An 18,176-nucleotide genomic window follows, 5' to 3' on the forward strand; every position below is an offset into this window, starting at 1 on the left:
AGAGTCTTAGAAGCAGGAGAGGAATGTTTGGTTGGCACCTTTGTTAAGGTAAACAAGACCAGTTATTTTGTACCAGCTGTTTTTCTCTTTGGAAGCCTCCTGCTGTGACAATCGCTCCCATCGAATCTGCTGCATTTGAAAGTGCTGTTGGGTGATGTGATGTCTGCACAGGCACTGGCTGTTTGGCCTTTCTGTGGCAGATTCTGACATTCCAATTCTCTTGTGCTCCAGAGACACCCAGCACTATCTTTCAGTCTCAGAAGCGACGGACTAGATTGAATTAGGTTTGGTTCTCCCATCACTAATTAGATGGTGCAGCAGGCCTGCCTTGGGGCACAGAGACATTGATTCAGCTTCGGTAATAAGTCTAATGAAGTGCCTTCAACATGTTCCAAGATGCCAACACACTAAAAATGGTTCTGAAATGTAAAGCTTAAGAAATATGGGAATTGGGCAATCAACTCACAGACATAGAAAACAAGAACATTTATACTTTGAAGTATCTGCCTACATTTTCCCCAACTCTGGGTTGGAAAGGGACCTTGACAGGGCGGTGATTATCCATCAGTCTCTGCAGCAGGCTGGAATGGAATTACTCCAATAGTCAGAATCTATCCTATATGTCTAAATCCTGGCAATGCGGCCGTTGCTTCTTAGCACTCACAGCTTCCTAACAATGTTCACGATCCTCATTACTATGAAATACGACTTTTATCCATAATTGAATATCACTCATTTGCTGAATATTGTCTCCATGCAAGAAACTTCCACAGTAGGTGACAAGCAGATATAGAGAAATGAAAGAAAATTAATGGAGTGCTATAAAGTTCTCCACAAAAACTTGTATTTTATATGGCACTATATATTTTGCAGGGCATTTTCATACCTCAGTTCAGGGACCTAGAACAATAGGCCAAAGGAAAACTATTAGGGGGAAGATGAGGTGGGGATTCACAATGTCTCTGAGTTGAAAGGAATCTAAATTTCATCAGCTCTTCCATCTTTCACACAGGGAACTTTTTCTGCATGCCCAAATGGTCATTCCCCAGTTCCTACTTAAATGCATCGAATGCAGGGATGTGTCTAAGGCCAGGGCCCACATGCCCATGGACCTACTTTGTCATACTTAGTTCCAATCTTTCTCTTGCTAATCCTTCTGTTTATACCTTTGTGTTCAGTGACAGGGATTCCAGTGTTGTTGATATGGAGGGGAACTTCTCTGAGATGAAGGATGGGTGGGTAACATACTTCCACTGTGCAAATCTCCTCCATGCTAAGTGGTCCAGTTCTTTTACCAGAAAAGGATCATGCTCTTTCTTGGGTTCCAGATCCTTCCAATGGGAGCTTAAAACCAGCATTAGTTTCCTGCTACAGTGCTTCAGTGCTTCCAATATCAGCCCAACCTTGGTGTTGGCTGAACACACTGCCTGTCAATCCTCTGGACTTTGTGAATGATAAGCCTTGAGATGCTCTGTTTTCCTCAGTTGGATGATATCTTAAAATACAGCAATGAAAAAAAAACTACACAAATCTTGCCAGTGTGGTCCCAGGATTCAGGGCTATTGTTTAGCTTGCTCTGTGAATTCCGTGTTGAGTACTTGTGTTTAAACCTCCCAGTGCTGCTTATTTTTATTCATTTATGCTTCAGCCAGAGTGCCTTGCTGCAAGCTTATGAAGAAGGATAAGACAGAGAAGTTTTCACATGAACTATTACTGCTCAGTTTTGCTGCTTCTCATTTTCATCCTTAACATTCCCCATGAGAACCGGCAGGTATCATTGTTGAACATTACACTGCTAGGTGAAACACTCTTCTTGTCTTTGGGATGATTTTGAAGCTGTATTTTGGCTTCTGTTGTTTGTCATGTCTCTCGGCTTGCATCCTCTTAAGTATGTCTCTATTTAAGACACTGGTAATAGTTACAATAAAGCAATTTGGGACATCATTTGTTAATGTATTCTTAGTAAAGGACCCCCTTAACTCCCCCTGCCACCCCCATCCCCAGCTCTCCAAAAAGCCAAGACCCAAAAGTGAGCTCAAAGTCCCAAGAAGCCAGCTATTTGGGAACTGCAGAAGAAAAGCCATTGGACCACATCCTCAACTCGAAGAGATTTCATGCACCTGACCTGAAGCCCAGACACCCGGTGGCTGCAAAAAGAGACAACAGATGAAGTAGTTTCACAAACAGCTTATCTAGTAAAAACAGCTTACTTTCTCATCCTGTCCCCAACAAAACTCCCTTCCACCTTCCCTATTCTTAGCCACAAAACACCCAGCTTGAAGCATGTAAAGTGCATTCTTTACATCTGCACATGGTGTCAGGTGGCCCTGGACCCTGATCACAACAGAGCTGGGTCTCGATGTGCCACCTTTAAGGTTAAATACAGTCTGCTCTGTCTGTCAAGGTCATCTATATGTTCATTATTTCTTCTACAAACTTACTTCCTACATCTATGAATTCCCTTTGTAAAAGAACATTCAATTTTGAAAATATTTTCTTGATTACAGCATTTACCGGAACCCATCTTGTTGTTACACTAGGGATATAAATGAAATAAAAAAATAAGGTGGTTTTATGCTCCCAGTTTGTAAAATAAGGTGCTGGGCATTGAACCCAGGGCTTTGTATATGCTAGGCAGTAATTTTTATTGACCGAGTTGTTTTCCTAGGCAGACCAATCTGTTTTATTTCCCTAAATGGCTTAATTTCTTAGGATCTTGTGTCATCCAGGCTGATGAGTTTAGACTCAATATGTAGATGAGGATGGCCTTGCACTTCTGCTTCTGCTGGCTTTACCTCTTAGTACTGAGACTATGTGCATGTGCCTCCAAGCCTGTTTATGCTGTGCAGGAGATTGGACCCTGGTCTCACACAGAATCCCAGGCCAGCACTCTCACCACTGGGCCACATCCTCAGCCCACCTTGCTACCCCGGAGAGATGCTCACTGTCCAAGATCACACAAGGACATCTCCTGCCAGGGCTTCACTCCCTCCGTTAGACTAATTAGGGGAACAGCGTCCACGCCTGAGAGCCTGAGGCAAGAGTCTGCTTTGCCATCTAATTAGTGATGAAAGAACCACAGCTAATTCAATCGGGTCTGTCATTCTCTAGACTGAGGAATTAGCCCAGACGCTGCGAGAACGCAAGCTTTGTCTTGGCATTATGAGAAGGGACAGCTGATGCTGCAAGAATTTTATTCTGTCCTGAGGAGCTTGTTGAGTCAGAGCAGAACAAACGCCCAGAATGTGCACACGGGAAGGAGGTAAACAGATTCGTCAGACGCAAAACAGTAATACGTCAGACTGAGGGCACATGTAATACCCAACAAATAAGCAAGCAAACAAAGCAAAAACAAACAAACAAACAACACAGACTCCTGCTAATGGGTCGGTATTTTAGAATTGATCTAATGCCGACTTATAAATCTATTTCCTAAGTTCAAGAATGCCAGTTTACAGTCAAGTTCAAGATCCAAAGCAAACAGAAATATTTCTAAACTTCGGTATAAGGAAGCTATGAATAGCACACCTTAAAAATATGATCTATTAAAGTAGTTGAGTCTCCTTTTAATGTCCAGTGTGACCTTGTGTGTTTCGCAGGCCCTTGTGCCAACCTACCACATTTATTGAATTCACTGACATAGTCTTGCCCTTTCTGAGAGTCCTAACACTCCATGAAAAGACCAGTCAGTAAATACTTACTAGATGGCCCTCAAGAAACAGGCTTTTAAACAAACAGGCAAACAAACAAACAAAAACAAAAGACTTTCACGCTAGCACAGAGAAACAAGATCAAAGAGATATGTCAATGAATAAAATAATTTTGGTTACTGATAAATGTCACAAAGGAAATGAAATGCAGTAGACTGATATTTGACCTCCATCTTTTATGCTGGACAAAAATCAAAAGACCTCAATCTAAGACCACAAACTTTGAAACTATTAGAGAAGAACACATTCCGGGGGGAGGGAAGGGCCCATGTCAAGATCTAGGCACTGGCTGTGGCTTTCTGAACAAGGGAATAACAGGACTGACAAGAAGTGTGAGTGAAGAGATGCTTGTGGTCAGAGTCAGTCTGGTCCTGCACATTATATACTCACATGCAAATGTCATAAGAATATCTCTGTTTTGTAGAGTTCAAATGGTTTAAAGGCAAACCAACAATATAAACACAAAAGGCTAAGTAACAAAACAAGGAAGTAATGGTAAACACATGGGGTGTGGGAGCCAGCTCTTATAATTGGAGTCACAAGTCATGACTGTCATGTCAGTTTTGAGGGAAGAATCTGCCTTGCATAGGAAAGGGACTCATTCATCTTTGTACCTATTCTTTTTCTGTTCATGTGCATGTGTGCGTGTGTGCATTTGTGTGTGTGTGTGTGTGTGTGTGTGTGTGTGTGTGTGTGTGTGTGTGTGTGTGAGACATGTATGCAATACCAGAAGAGGCCACTGGCATCCTTGGAGCCAGAGTAGAGATGCTGGGAATGCCCCTGTGTGGGTGCTGGAACAGAACTTGGATCCTCTGCATGAACAATACGTGCTTTTAACTGCTGAGCCATTTCTCCAGCCCTCATACGTCTATCCTCTGTCTATCCTCCCTCATACTCAGTGACTACCTTAGCCCTCGCACTTGTTCTGGGAAGTTCAGCACATTTGTGATTTCTCTTGTTCAGACTTTGTGGATTGAGTTCCTGATTTAAGGTTCCCTTTAGAACTCCTACTTCTAGCTGGGGAGGTAGCTTCATGGGTGAAAACTCTGGCTAAGCAGGCAAGAGGACTCATTCTAAGCACAAGTGTAAAATGGTCAGGCATGCACAAGGGTGCTTGTATCCAGCATTAACACAGCAGAGGCAGGCAGAATCTGAGGGCTTGTTGGCCAGAAAGCCTTGATGAAACAGACAGCTTCAAGTTCAATGAGAGACTCTGTCTCCAAAAATAAGGTGGAGAGCACTAGAGAGAGACACAGGGGTCCCTTTTTAGTCTCTGTGTTCATGCACGTAGGCCTAGGCACTTCATACACACACACACACACACACACACACACACACACACACACCTTTCAAATAAGTGAACCCAACTTGGTCCTCTAATTCAGTGGTTCTCAACCTTCTTAATGCTATAGCCTTTTAATATAGTTCCTCATGTTGTGGTGATTCCCCCAACCATAAATTATTTTTGTTGCTACTTCACAAGTGTAATTTTGCAACTGCTATGAATCATAATGTAAATATCTGATATGCTGAATATTTGATAGGGACCCCCAAAGGGGTCACAACCCACAGGTTGAGAACCATTGTTCTAATTGGACTCCAAGAGGTTTTACTATGTGTTCTCAGAAAGCTGCATGCTTCCTTCTTTCTCCCAGAGCTTATGGTGAGGGCTTGTCATTTACTGATTGTTAACGTTGCTTGACAGCAAGCTCTCTGAAGGCAGAGATGGAATTGTTCAGCTGACATGTTCAGCATCCTTTGTGACACTGTTATACACTTGGCCCTAGCCTTAGTGATGAGGCAGTGAATTCCTAAGTACTTTCAGGTTCAAGTCTGTCTTTTATGTGGCTGAGTTGTATGCCAGATATTTTAAACACATATTTCCTGATGGTATCAACTACCAAGAATGACTTCTTGAGACTATTTATGTTTTTGCTGTATTTGAAGTCATGTTACATTTTTCAATTTAAATGTAATTCAATTCCATTTAAAATTGCTTTGGGCAACTAACTGCTCTTATGGACAATATAGAATTCAGCCATCACTGTAGAACAAGACCTTTATATTTTCAGTTTACTCCTGGAGGATATTTCACAATATTTTTACCAACAAAGACTTAATAAAATATTACATTACAAAAATTCCTTAAGTTTATTTAATATTTATTTAGTATCAATGTTTCATTTTCTCTATCATTTGGTGTATCTATTCTCCAAGGAGCCTCATCAGACTTTTAAACATCCTCATCAGACTTTTAAACATCCATGATTTTCTAGGAATATCAACCAGTTTGAAAAGAAAACTTTAAGATGAAATATGACATTCATATTTAAATGCTCTGGTCTGGGCAAGGAAAGAGACTCCCCATGTTTGTCCCTGAAACGATCTTCTAGCCAAGGAGGCTGTTTAATAAAACTTCACATACACACTTTTACTTGTTAAAATGTAAATTCTCTTAGGAAGAATTAGATATTAAGCCTTGTTCACACTGGAATTTAAATGGATGGTATCAGGTGTTTTGTTTTGTTTTTGTTCCTCTCAAGAAAAAATGAATAGCTTGTAGAGCTCTGTACTCTGGAGGATGGAGGTAGGAACTGAAAAAAATGGCAGAGGGAAGTAGAACACATTAAAGGGAGAGCTGGGACCTCGACTGTCCATTTTAGTGTCGTCAGGTGGTTGATCTCCCCAGCCAGGAACCTCAGGCTCGGGACAAGATGCTCCGTCCTGGTTCCGTCCTTGTCAGTTTTCAGATGTTGCTTCACCAGAGCCTTAATAACCTCCTGACTCTGCAGAATAAACCGTGAGGAAATAAATCCCTTTTCTATTTCAGAATTTAGAGTGAGATTACTCTCAGTCCCCTGATTTCCGGTACGCCATTCATTCTGGATTGTCATTCATTAGTAATAGGCAAAATGATTTTAAATATTCAATCTTTGTGCTGTGCCCAACTGTGTATTTACATATGTCTTCATAAGAATTGGCAAGGGTAATTTTATATTTATCTATTCAAGCTCTGGCCAGTGTTGGGTTTAGCATTGAATTACTCAAGGGAAATTTTTATCTGAAAGCCAGATTAGGATCCCAAATAGTATATGTTTGTCAAATACTAAATAATTCAGGTGGTTCAAGCCACTTCTCAGTGCAGATGCTGGGGTGGTCAACAGCACGCAAAAGAGAGGTAGTGTACATTCCAGCTGGGGGAGGGGAAAGAATAAAAAGCAAATTCATGGCTGCAAGTGGTTAAGAAAGAAAGCAAACAATGAGTTGGAATTGGTCACTCCAGTGTCTATGGAAAAGTTGATTGGGGTAACGACAGTAGGGAGGGTTAAAATGAAGGAATAGTTATTTACAATATTTAAATTCTGAGCACAGTACTTTACATGCGTGATCTTGTTGAATCTTTGAGGATTCCTTAGGAAACAGGTCCCACCTAAACCCTGTTGTGCAAATAACCTTGCTGCTGACAAAGATCAAGGAGCCTGGCCATTCACAGAGCTGGAAAGATACGTCATTTAACCCGTAGGGTGGTGGGTATTTGCTTTGTGACTTTGGGACTAAGAGTGACACTATTCCATGTAAAGATAGGGATCAAGATAGGGACAGGGGCCAGACACTGGTTTGCTTGTCACCACCACCCACGAGTTTGTCTTTCTGATGATACTATATGAAAATCACACAGTACACACTCCATTTTCTTTCATTTAGTATAATCATCTTGAGGCTCCTTTGTGTTGTGAATGCCAATAGTTCAGGGGGCTGGTGAAATGGCTCAGTGGGTAAAAGTAGCTGCCACCAAGCCTGATGGTTTGATTTTGAATCTCTCAGATCCACTCGGTAGAAGGAGAACTGAATCCTTCTATAAGGGGCCCTCTGACTCACACACACACACACACACACACACACACACACACACACACACACACACACACACACACACTGTGGAAGGGTCTCTCCCAACCCTATGTGCACACAAAACTAAGACAAGATACCAATAGTTCATTCTTTTCTATTGTTATGGAGTTCTCATGCATATAGGCATCTGTCTGTGCTTCTCTTGACTCATGCACTGCCTGTGCACTGTACTGAGTGGATCTGTGTTGCTCAACTGCACTGCCTGGTGTCTCGGTGTCCACATTAGCCCTAAAGTCCTTCCCAACCTTTTCAGTAGCCCAGCTCCTTTACTGTCTCACTATGATTTTCTCAGCAAGTTTGCAATGTAAATAATAATAACAAAATTTTATTTTAAAATTATGTGCATATGTCTGAGTATGGGTGTGTGCACGTGAATTCAGTCACCCTTGGAGCTAGAGATAGAGGCAGCTGTGACCGTTCAAGGAGGGCACTGGGAACTGGATGCGCCTGTCTTCTGTAATGGGAGTATGTGCTCTTAACCACTGAGACATCTCTCTTTGAGATTTTTGAAGAAATAAAACCTACTAAAGTTTTGAATGTGATTATGCTGGATCACAGTTTTGTGAAAGAATTCACATTTGACAACCATTCTTCGGTCTATGACCTCAGTATGTGTCTCCATTTACTTAGGATTTCTTTACTTTGGGCAATGTATTGTAACTTTATAAGAGGTTTTATATCTGTTATACTTTTGATTAGATGTATTATTTTGAGTTTCTTATTTTGACACTATTAAATTTAGTTTCTAATCAATTAGCAGTTTCTTTATAGATTACATTGGACTTTCCACACAGACTAATATATTCTATGTGAATATAGTGTTAAAATGGCTTTTGTTTTCAAATTCGGATCCTTCTTTTCTCTCCCTTCTTCACCGTCTCCCACTTCCCTTACTTTCTATTTTTCTTTTTCTCTATCTCTTCCTTATGTTTGTGTGACCATTCCCTCTCTGCCCTTTCTTTTCTCTTTTTCTGAGATAGGGTGTTTTTTATGGGACACCTCTGGCCTTGAACTTGTGTCAAGCCTTCTCCTGCAACTTCTAAGTGCTAGGATGCACTGCCTTGCCTGGCTTTTATTTTTCCTTGATTTGTTTTTGGCCTTATGTATAGTTATAACCTCCAGCACACTGGTAAATAGAAGTGAGGTGTGTGCTTTCCTCTAATTACTGACTGTTCCCTAAGCTTCAGCAATTCCCTTCACAAGCGTGTGGTGACTAGTTCTCCCTCTACCCTCACCCCTACCCCCCAGGTGCTCCTTGCTAGAGACACAGTTTCTCTCTGGTGAGACTTCACTCTGCTCCTCTGTGTGCCTCGAAGGTTCTTCTAGATTCTCATGAGACTTCTGCCTTGTATTGCTACTTACAACCATACATAAGCTGGATAAGGCAGTAAGCTGGATGTTACTGGGCGTCACCCATCTTTCTAGTCTCTCAAGAGATTACTGGCTTCCATTACCTGATGTGCTGCACCTTACCTGGGTTATATATACTTGGTCTTATTTCTGGTGTTTCACACAAGAAGGGGAAAACTTCTTCCTGCTAATTTGTAAGCAGTCACATGACCTTGCTTAGTAAGACAGGGACGTACAATAAAAAGTCACAATTGCTACCTTCCACATTCCCAGTACTTATCCCTAAAAATCAATTATTTTAGGCATTTGAGCTGATATTTGAGGGTCATAAACCCATTTTTTTTAACTCATATTCATCTATTGGTCCTTCTTTCTTTTCATTTTTCTCTTTAACCTTTGGCTTCTTAGTCTCTACTCTGACCCTGACAGTAAGTTTTGCTCTTCATCCCCCAACTTCTAATTTAAGTAGGTTATCATTTGGGGTTAGATATTAAATCTTTTACATTAATATTGCTTTATACGTTCTGTTTATAATCAAGGAACAGAATGCAAGAAAATTAAATTCTTTTAAAAAATCTTTTTCTTGGAGTTTTAAAGTTTAGCCTGCCAATCAGGATGGGAATAAAACTCACTGGTAGAGTGTCCATTGGCGTGTGTGGCAACTGGAAAGAGAAATGTCCCCAGGAGTTGTGGTACTACTTGAACCCTTGGTCTTCGGTCAGTGGAGCAGTTTGGGGGAGGTTAGGGGACCTTTAGGAGGTGTGGTTGTGCAGGAAGAAGCATGCCCCTAGGGAAGGCTTTCACAGTTTAAAGCCTCAGCCCACTTCCAGTTCTCTGTCTGCTCTCTGTTTATAGTTGACCATGTGTACGTACTATCAGTTTCCTGTTCTAGCCCCTAGCTGCCATGTCTCCTTCCCTATCATACACTCCCCATCTAGAACTAAATCACCAGGATTCAAATAAACACACAAACCAACAACAATGGACGTGAGAACACCCACAAAACTCCTTAAGGACATGGGTTTTATGTTCCTAGCTCAGATCTACTACATTTTCATTTCTAGGCTGTAACCTTAGAGAACATAATTTTAAAATGTTCTATCTGTCCCTGTCCTTCATTGGATGTCTATGGTTCTGTAAGAGCTGCTCCAAGCACATCATATTTAAGCAGCAATATATAGATGCGGCATCCATAGAAACCTCCTCATTATTGTCCTGTCAGATGGCACTAGACATTTGCTGATCTGATTTTTCTCTGACATTACCTATCAGCTGCCATTGCTGTGATCCCATCTACCCACCTACACTGAGCTGAGCACTGATAGCAACACCACTCTAATTGGTCCTGAACTGCGGACCTCTGGCATGCATTTATGTTCCTAGGGTCACTGAACCAAAACAAGGCTCAACAAACTCTTTTGAGAAGTCCACTGGATCTAACTGACTCAGTTGATTAGGAGCCTTTGTTTTCCAGTGGCATTAGTTTATAAAATGCATGTTTTGAGCTAAGGGCAGACCCACGATAGTCACATCCCCACAGTTACATTTTACTCTCATTAGCTCTGTAGCCTGATCAGATTTATACCACACCAGGGGACGGTCGAAGCATGCAAATGGCAAGGAGTCACCATATTTAATTGTCCACTGGGAACCAGAGTATTGCAGTGTGAGTTTGTCCTCTGCACTTAAAAACCTAGGAGCTATTTTTAGGCAATAGATATTAAATTAGAAATACAGAAACTCCAGGTCCTTCCTGGAAGATGTTTTAAAGTTTCCCAATAATCATCATAAGGGCTAATGCCTGATGCATTATTCACAATGTGCATGTGTATGTTGGGAACCTTAAAATAGTGAATTTAGGTTTAATGACCAGGCAGGCTCCAATATGTGTGACAGTCTCTGAACAGTTGTGCTACATCTTTCAGCTTTACTTGACAGATTTGAGCATGAACATGTTTGTCTCGTAATCTGCCCTAGCCACAGAGTGATTCCAGGTCTATGTAGTTCTTTCCCTGCAGGAGGGCACCACACTTGGTTAGTGGAAACAGTCCTAAGGCATTTGATGTCTTGCAGTTGCCATCATGTCTTGCATAGTCTATTGGTCATACTCTTTTCCAGAACATTTGAGAGCCGAACTTGAAAGAGACATTTGCCTTCTAGAAAGCATCATCAGGTATTTTAAAGAACAGTGAAATTCTGAGTTCTATAGAACAAAGTAAATTGGCCATTACTTATTAATACTTACATCGGCTTATTTATCCATTCATTTAAGGACTATTTACTGAGTCCCTTCCACTCAATAGATGCTCTGTGCTGAGAAGCACTACAAAGAAAAAGAGTACAGCAGCAGGAACAAGAACAACAGGAAATCTGGAAAGGGGAAGTGGGGCAGGGCATATGTTATGATAAACAAGAAGTACCTTTGTTGTGGCATCCTTATAGCAGACACCTAAATGGTGTGAGGATGTCTTTCACAGGAACATGGAATGGAGGGGCAGATGCAAATGTCCGGGTGGCTGAAATCTGATGGAATGGATGAGAAATAGCCAAGGGGACAGGAGAATAAAGAGTGTGGGAGATGGAATCAGAGAGACAGGAAGGGGGCCAGACCTTGCCATGAAAAATAATTCAGGTGTCATTTAGAAACTTGAAGGAGCCAGGCGTGGTGGCACACACCTTTAATCTCAGCACTCAGGAGGCAGAGGTAGGCAGATTTCTGAGTTCGAAGCCAGCCTGGTCTACAAAGTGAGTTCTAGGCCAGCCAGGGCTCTACAGAGAAACCCTGCCTCGAAAAACCAAAAAAAAAAAAAAAAAAAAGAAAAAGAAAAAAAGAAGCCTAAAGGAAATCTATTGGAGGCCTCAGAGTAGCATAGGTGACCCCAGGCCCCTAGAGGACTGCTGTGTTTATGGAGTGGAGATTTGGAGGATCCAGGATCAGAGGAGGCCCAGGGGAAGAGCAGAGGTAGGGATTTGTCATTCCTGGTGTCCTTGTGGCATTACAGGAACTCAAATGATAAAGCAGGAACAACAGATTTTCAACGACAGGTTATATGTTATGGATTTACAGCCCCAGCAGCCACAACCTCACAAAAACTTCTGCATTGCTATAATTCAGTTGTATAAGTAAGTACCAAAGTAAAATAAACCATGTTCTAAAAAATTCCTTGTCCTTCTCTAAGAAATAGGAAGACAAACATAATGAAATCCTCCACTTCTTCTGTACTCTGGGCATAAATTATGTCTTTTCCAGTGTGTGTAGGAGAACATTCCTTGCAAGGTAGAGAGATGGTAAGTAGAATTCCAAGATTTGATTCTATAAGAGATCTTCAGGGAAAATTTTTGGAAGGAAGAAAATGATTCTGCTGAAAATACAATAATTATTAAGCACCTATTTTTTTTCAAATATTGCTTCATGAGAATGCAAACATCTGATTCAGAATGCAGACTGGGGAATCTCAGTCCTCAGAGGTATGAGGTTATAAATTAAGAGTGAGGCTCAAGAATTCTTATTTTAAGCTGATGCACAGAAGCGAATGTTCTACACGACCTTCACGTAGCAGCCGATAAGAAGTTCTTAAAGACTTAGCACCTGCTAATGGCTTGGGATGAGACTGATGTGGTCTTGTTCTCAGCATGGTGGGGTCTGCTCAAGCTGAATGCCTCCCTCAGGAGACTCTGTTCCCTTCTCTTCTGCTCACATGGTTGCTGAGGACAGTCAGACCCTGCATGATAATCTTGCTCCTATGTCTTCTTCCCATCTCTAGCCATTGTGGATTGGTCAAGAGGAAAGGGATCAACAGCAGCAGGCTAATCATAAGTGTTCCCAGAAGTTGAGGCCTCTTGGTTGAGACTCTAAGGCAGAAAACGTGAGAGATTTTTTTTTTTTTAGAGTAAATGGGAAAGTTCTTGTCACTGGCAATAGCTAAGAGTGATGGGTAAGAGGAATGCAGGGGCAGTATGAAAGGGTCCATACAATACTCGTGTTCTGGTTTCATTATTCCTGAGGCTCAGTTACATTTCTACCCTATGTCTCAGTATGTGTAGCCATCAGCAATGGCTGTGTAACAAATTACTCCGGAGAGGTTTTTTTTTGGTCATAGTATGGTTAATAATACTTAATAAGAATGATTGTATACTTCAAAATTGCTAAACGATTAGATCTTAAACACTTTCAGACCTTGGAAGAGTGAGGGGTGGGGCTGGTAGGAGTAGGTTAATAAAAAATGACTATGAATAAGTCATATGAAACCCTTGTAATTTGTAAGCTAATCAAATGAATACTATCAAAAAACCACGATAGATCAGACACTATTAACTTCCTAACACAGTTTACAGACCACCTTATAATATGGCACTCCTTTCTCTACCTCCTCTCTGTTAAGCCTCCAATACATACTCTTACTGCTATAATATTTTACCCAAGCACATGGGCAAGCAGCCAGACTGAAGGCACAAGTCAACATAAATCCTTCCAGTTATTTCTGTCTGGTACTTTGTTTGCAGCAGTACAAGCACACATGGGAATTCTCATTCCTAACTGAACAAGTAAACAAACCTTAATTAATCTGCAGAAATTACCCAGGGACACGATGCAGTTACTTTCAAACTCAAGACAAAAGAGTGCTTATCACAGATCACTTCTCGGATATCACAAGCCACAGAGCATTTTGGCTTTGATATGATACACAGCTGAGCTAACTACATCTAAGAAGCTGTACCCTCGGAGTTGATTCACAGATATTAATATTGTGTCATGAAGAGGAAGAAAAATGGATTGACTTGAGCTAGCGTCAAGATGAGGATATTTTCTCACAGTTCGATGGATATGATTGGCTATGAGGATCAAATGATCATAGGTTGGAAGACTCTTTAAGTAAAGCTTTGGTGTCAGAAAAAAGTGAAATTGATTCCTGGCTTTTCTCCCTTTTAGATGTGTGACGATAGGAAGTTAGTTAAACTTGCTAGTCAAAGAGAACTTTGTATTTTCATGTGGGTGCAGCATCATTGCCTATTTCACAGGTTTCCTGCAAGAATAAAATAGGCCTTTGTGTGTCTTACAGCTAGTTGGCCTTTGAGCCACACCGGAAGACAAATACAGCTGGACTTCAAGGACACTCTGAAGAGAGGAGGATGCAGGAAAGGGGAGTATTTGTCTAATGTGCTTGTGTTTCTCATCTGATCTCTGGGTTCTCACTGGGTACACAGAACCCCAGTGGAGACAGAGGCATGAGCCAAGGACAAAATGACTGCAATAATATTAGAACCATATTAGCTCACCTTGTAATCACTTGATATCTGTGCAGGGATGCCTTATAATTTATTGGCTCTCCTGAAATGCTTCACATGAAGTGTGGCCCTGAGTAGGGTCCTTAAGCAGTTATATGAACAATCCTTAGAACAGTTATGAAGATATGATTTCCTTACAGGCCACGCTCTTAAAAGATGCTTTAGTCATGAGGCATAGACTGGGATTCAAGTCTTCTTCAGGATGCATCTTCTCTCTATCATATCTCCAATCAATAAAGCCTCAGGTGGTTTTATTTTCAATAGATATTGAAATCATGGAATTGGACCATATAATACTACCCATATCTAGATTGGTGAACCAGTGAATTTATTGGGGTTACTTACAGAAGCATGGGTGACTCAGCAGCAGGTGTGTCATCAAAGAGTCCACCCCAGTGTGGGTGAATACTCATAAAAATTTCATTGTGGGAGTTTCCTGCATCACTTGTAGGCGGCTGGCTGATAAGAAAGCTTCCTCTGTCCAGCAAATAGTACTGCTTATATACTTTTGGTGAGTAGTCTTATGAGTCTTGTAAGTTTCAGGAGGTCCCTGATCCTTTTAAGTTTCATATGCTTCCTGAGTTGTACCCCGGCTCTCTCTAAAAGGGAATACTTCAGCTTGGGGGAAACAGCTTCATAACACAATTGCATGGCATTGAGTGATTAATGTATCCCATGTTAATATTTTCCTACCAGCCTCCTGTTTTTGTGTCAGGATTCTATGACAAAAATACATGCCATTCTTACTTCAACATAATTTGCAGGTGAGGCAGTGGGCCCTGTGTTCCCAGTGACAGCTCAAGTTGCTCTGGCTGAGTTATGAACACTGCTGTGTACAGTGAAGGATGTTGTATGGGTCAGTCATGTCTTTGACAGAAACTGGACAACAGTCAATCAATCATAGTTAAGTCTCAGGAAAAGATGGGAACCTTGGTGTTCTGTTTGGCTGCCAGAAAGAAAACCCTCATTTGCTGGTTATTTTCATCTCACTAGGAGTAATTTTGGGAGGATAAAACATGTCACCTCTGCGGAGGACATTTTTTCTTCTTGTTCTGCCAAGGCAAAACAGTAAGAATCTAGTTAATCCAAGAAATACATGGAACTATTTAGGTGTTTGGAAATGAGGAATATAATTTTCTTTGAAAATCAAGCTGGCAATGTTCATGCATTATAAATAGAATCAGCCGTCTGAAGGAGAAACCAGTAAAGGTGCAAAGAATCCAGGGTTATAAATTATTAAGAAGAATCTCAATGGAAGGTGTTACATCTTATTCAGAGAAGGATCGTGAAAACACACACACACACACACACACACACACACACATTCATATATACTCCACGTAGTTGGTTAATGGATCTATTTTCAAAGAGCTAACAAACTGTAGAGTCATCAAACTATTGATAAGTAACATTTTAAGAGAATTTTTGCCAGGAACAATGGCTTTTGCTTTGGTAATCATTTGTGTTACATGCAATGATTAAGATTTTAATTATATTGAAATAAATGAAGTTATGATTAGCATAAATCAGGACTAAAGTAAAGTTAATTAGAAAAATTTAAAAATACATAGTATGTTTCTGAAAGAGTTCATAGAATTAAATGCAGCAGTCAGATATTTTTTCTTTTTTTTTTTTTTAGAGTTGATGAATATTTTCTTTTCTTTTTTTTTTAATTAGGTAATTTCCTCAATTACATTTCCAATGCTATCCAAAAAGTCCCCAATATACTCCCCCCCCAGTCCCCCACCCATCCACCCCCACCCCTTGGCCCTGGCATTCCCCTGTACTGGGGCATATAAAGTTGGCAAGTCCAATGGGCCTCTCTTTCCAGTGATGGCCTATTAGGCCATCTTTTGATACAAATGCAGCTAGAGACAAGAGCTCTGGGATACTGGTTAGTTCATAATAATGATCCACCTATGGGGTTGCAGTTCCCTTTAGCTCCTTGGGTACTTTCTCTAGCTCCTCCATTGGGGGCACTGTGACCCATCCAATAGCTGACTGTGAGCATCCACTTCTGTGTTTGCTAGGCCCCGGCATTGTCTCACAAGAGACAGCTATATCTGGGTCCTTTCAGCAAAATCTTGCTAGTGTATGCAATGGTGTCTGCATTTGGAAGCTGATTATGGGATGGATCCCTGGATATTGCAGTCTTTAGATGGTCCATCCTTTCTTCACAGCTCCAAACTTTATCTCTGTAACTCTTTCCATGGGTGTTTTGTTCCCAATTCCAAGAAGGGGCACAGTGTCCACACTTTGGTCTTCGTTCTTCTTGAGTTTCATGCGTTTAACAAATTGTATCTTATATCTTGGGTATCCTAAGTTTTTGGGCTTATATCCACTTATCAGTGAGTACATATTGTGTGAGTTCCTTTGTGAATATGTTACCTCACTCAGAATGATGCCCTCCAGATCCATCCATTTGCCTAGGAATTTCATAAATTCATTCCTTTTAATAGCTGAGTAGTACTCCATTGTGTAAATGTATCACATTTTCTGTATCCATTCCTCTGTTGAGGGGCATCTGGGTTCTTTCCAGCTTCTGTCTATTATAAATAAAGCTGCTATGAACATAGTGGAGCATGTGTCCTTCTTACTGGTTGGAACATCTTCTGGATATATGCCCAGGAGAGGTATTGCTGGATCCTCTGGTAGTATTATGTCCAATTTTCTGAGGAACCGCCAAACTGATTTCCAGAGTGGTTGTACCAGCTTGCAATCCCACCAACAATGAAGGAGTGTTTTATTAGGTATTTTTAGTTTTATTTAGTTTTATATTTAGTTTTATTAGGTATTTTCTTCATTTACATTACCAATGCTAATATTCGAAATTTATGTTTACATTTAGCTAGTCCCTGGTGACCTGTGTACTTCTGATGTAGGATTTTTTTGGGGGGGGGAGTTGAGAATTTCAATGAAGAATCAGACTGGGTATATTTTTGATAGATGCTCTGGAGTCAAATGAGCTTATTAATACCTGAGCCCATAGGTATCTTAGCATTGTACTTGATAATCAGAGAGCACACATTCAAAAGAGAGTTAAACCCATTATTCAAAAATAAGACTTGTAGAATCTTCACTCTAGAATTTCAACATGTCTCTTATAGTTTGAAAAACAACACAGTGGATAAAGCTATGCGTGAGAAGTCCTTAGATACACTTTCTAGAGCCAGAAGAGGGCAGCAGATTCTGTGGATCTAGAGTTACAGAGGGTTGTAAGCCACCTCATGTGGGTGCTAGGAACCAAACTTGGGCCATCTAGAACATTTAGTACTCTTTTTTTTAAATTTTTAATATTTTTAACCCTTTTAACCCATTAATGTAAACCAACACTATTATAAAGAAAAGTATAAATATGCATTAAAAGTATTAAAAGTAAATATATGCATTAATAATAGACTTCTCAAGTTTGAGGCTTGTCATTAAGATGTGCCACACCTTCGCAAGAAATGTAAAAGAAGTCACATAAATTTCAGGATGTGTTTTATATCTTGCTTGAGATGCAAAAGCAAATTAAACAAGTAGCAAATTTTTATTTCAGGCTTGGTGTGTGTGTGTGTATGTATGTGTGTGTGTATGAGTACTTGTGCATGTACCACATGTGCAAGGGTACCCGGGGTGGCCAGAAGAGGGCAGCAGATTCTGTGGATCTAGAGTTACAGAGGGTTGTAAGCCACCTCATGTGGGTGCTAGGAACCAAACTTGGGCCATCTAGAACATTTAGTACTCTTTTTTTTAAATTTTTAATATTTTTATTACATATTTTCCTCAATTACATTTCCAATGCTATCCCAAAAGTCCCCCATAGCGCCCCCCACTTCCCTACCCACCCATTCCCATTCTTTTGGCCCTGGCATTCCCCTATATTGGGGCATATAAAGTTTGCAAGTCCAATGGGCCTCTCTTTCCATTGATGGC

The 18,176-nt window shown here is 40.7% G+C and overlaps 1 protein-coding gene across 1 annotated transcript in view; it reads left to right on the forward strand.

Annotated features, from left to right (window-relative positions):
• Positions 1-18,176, forward strand: part of LOC110302341 (transcription factor BTF3 homolog 4-like) — a 144,399-nt gene that overhangs the window by 96,076 nt on the left and 30,147 nt on the right.

The sequence above is a fragment of the Mus caroli genome, unplaced genomic scaffold (assembly GCF_978045245.1).
Source record: "Mus caroli unplaced genomic scaffold, Mus_caroli_1 scaffold_11, whole genome shotgun sequence".
Classification (NCBI taxonomy): domain Eukaryota; kingdom Metazoa; phylum Chordata; class Mammalia; order Rodentia; family Muridae; genus Mus; species Mus caroli.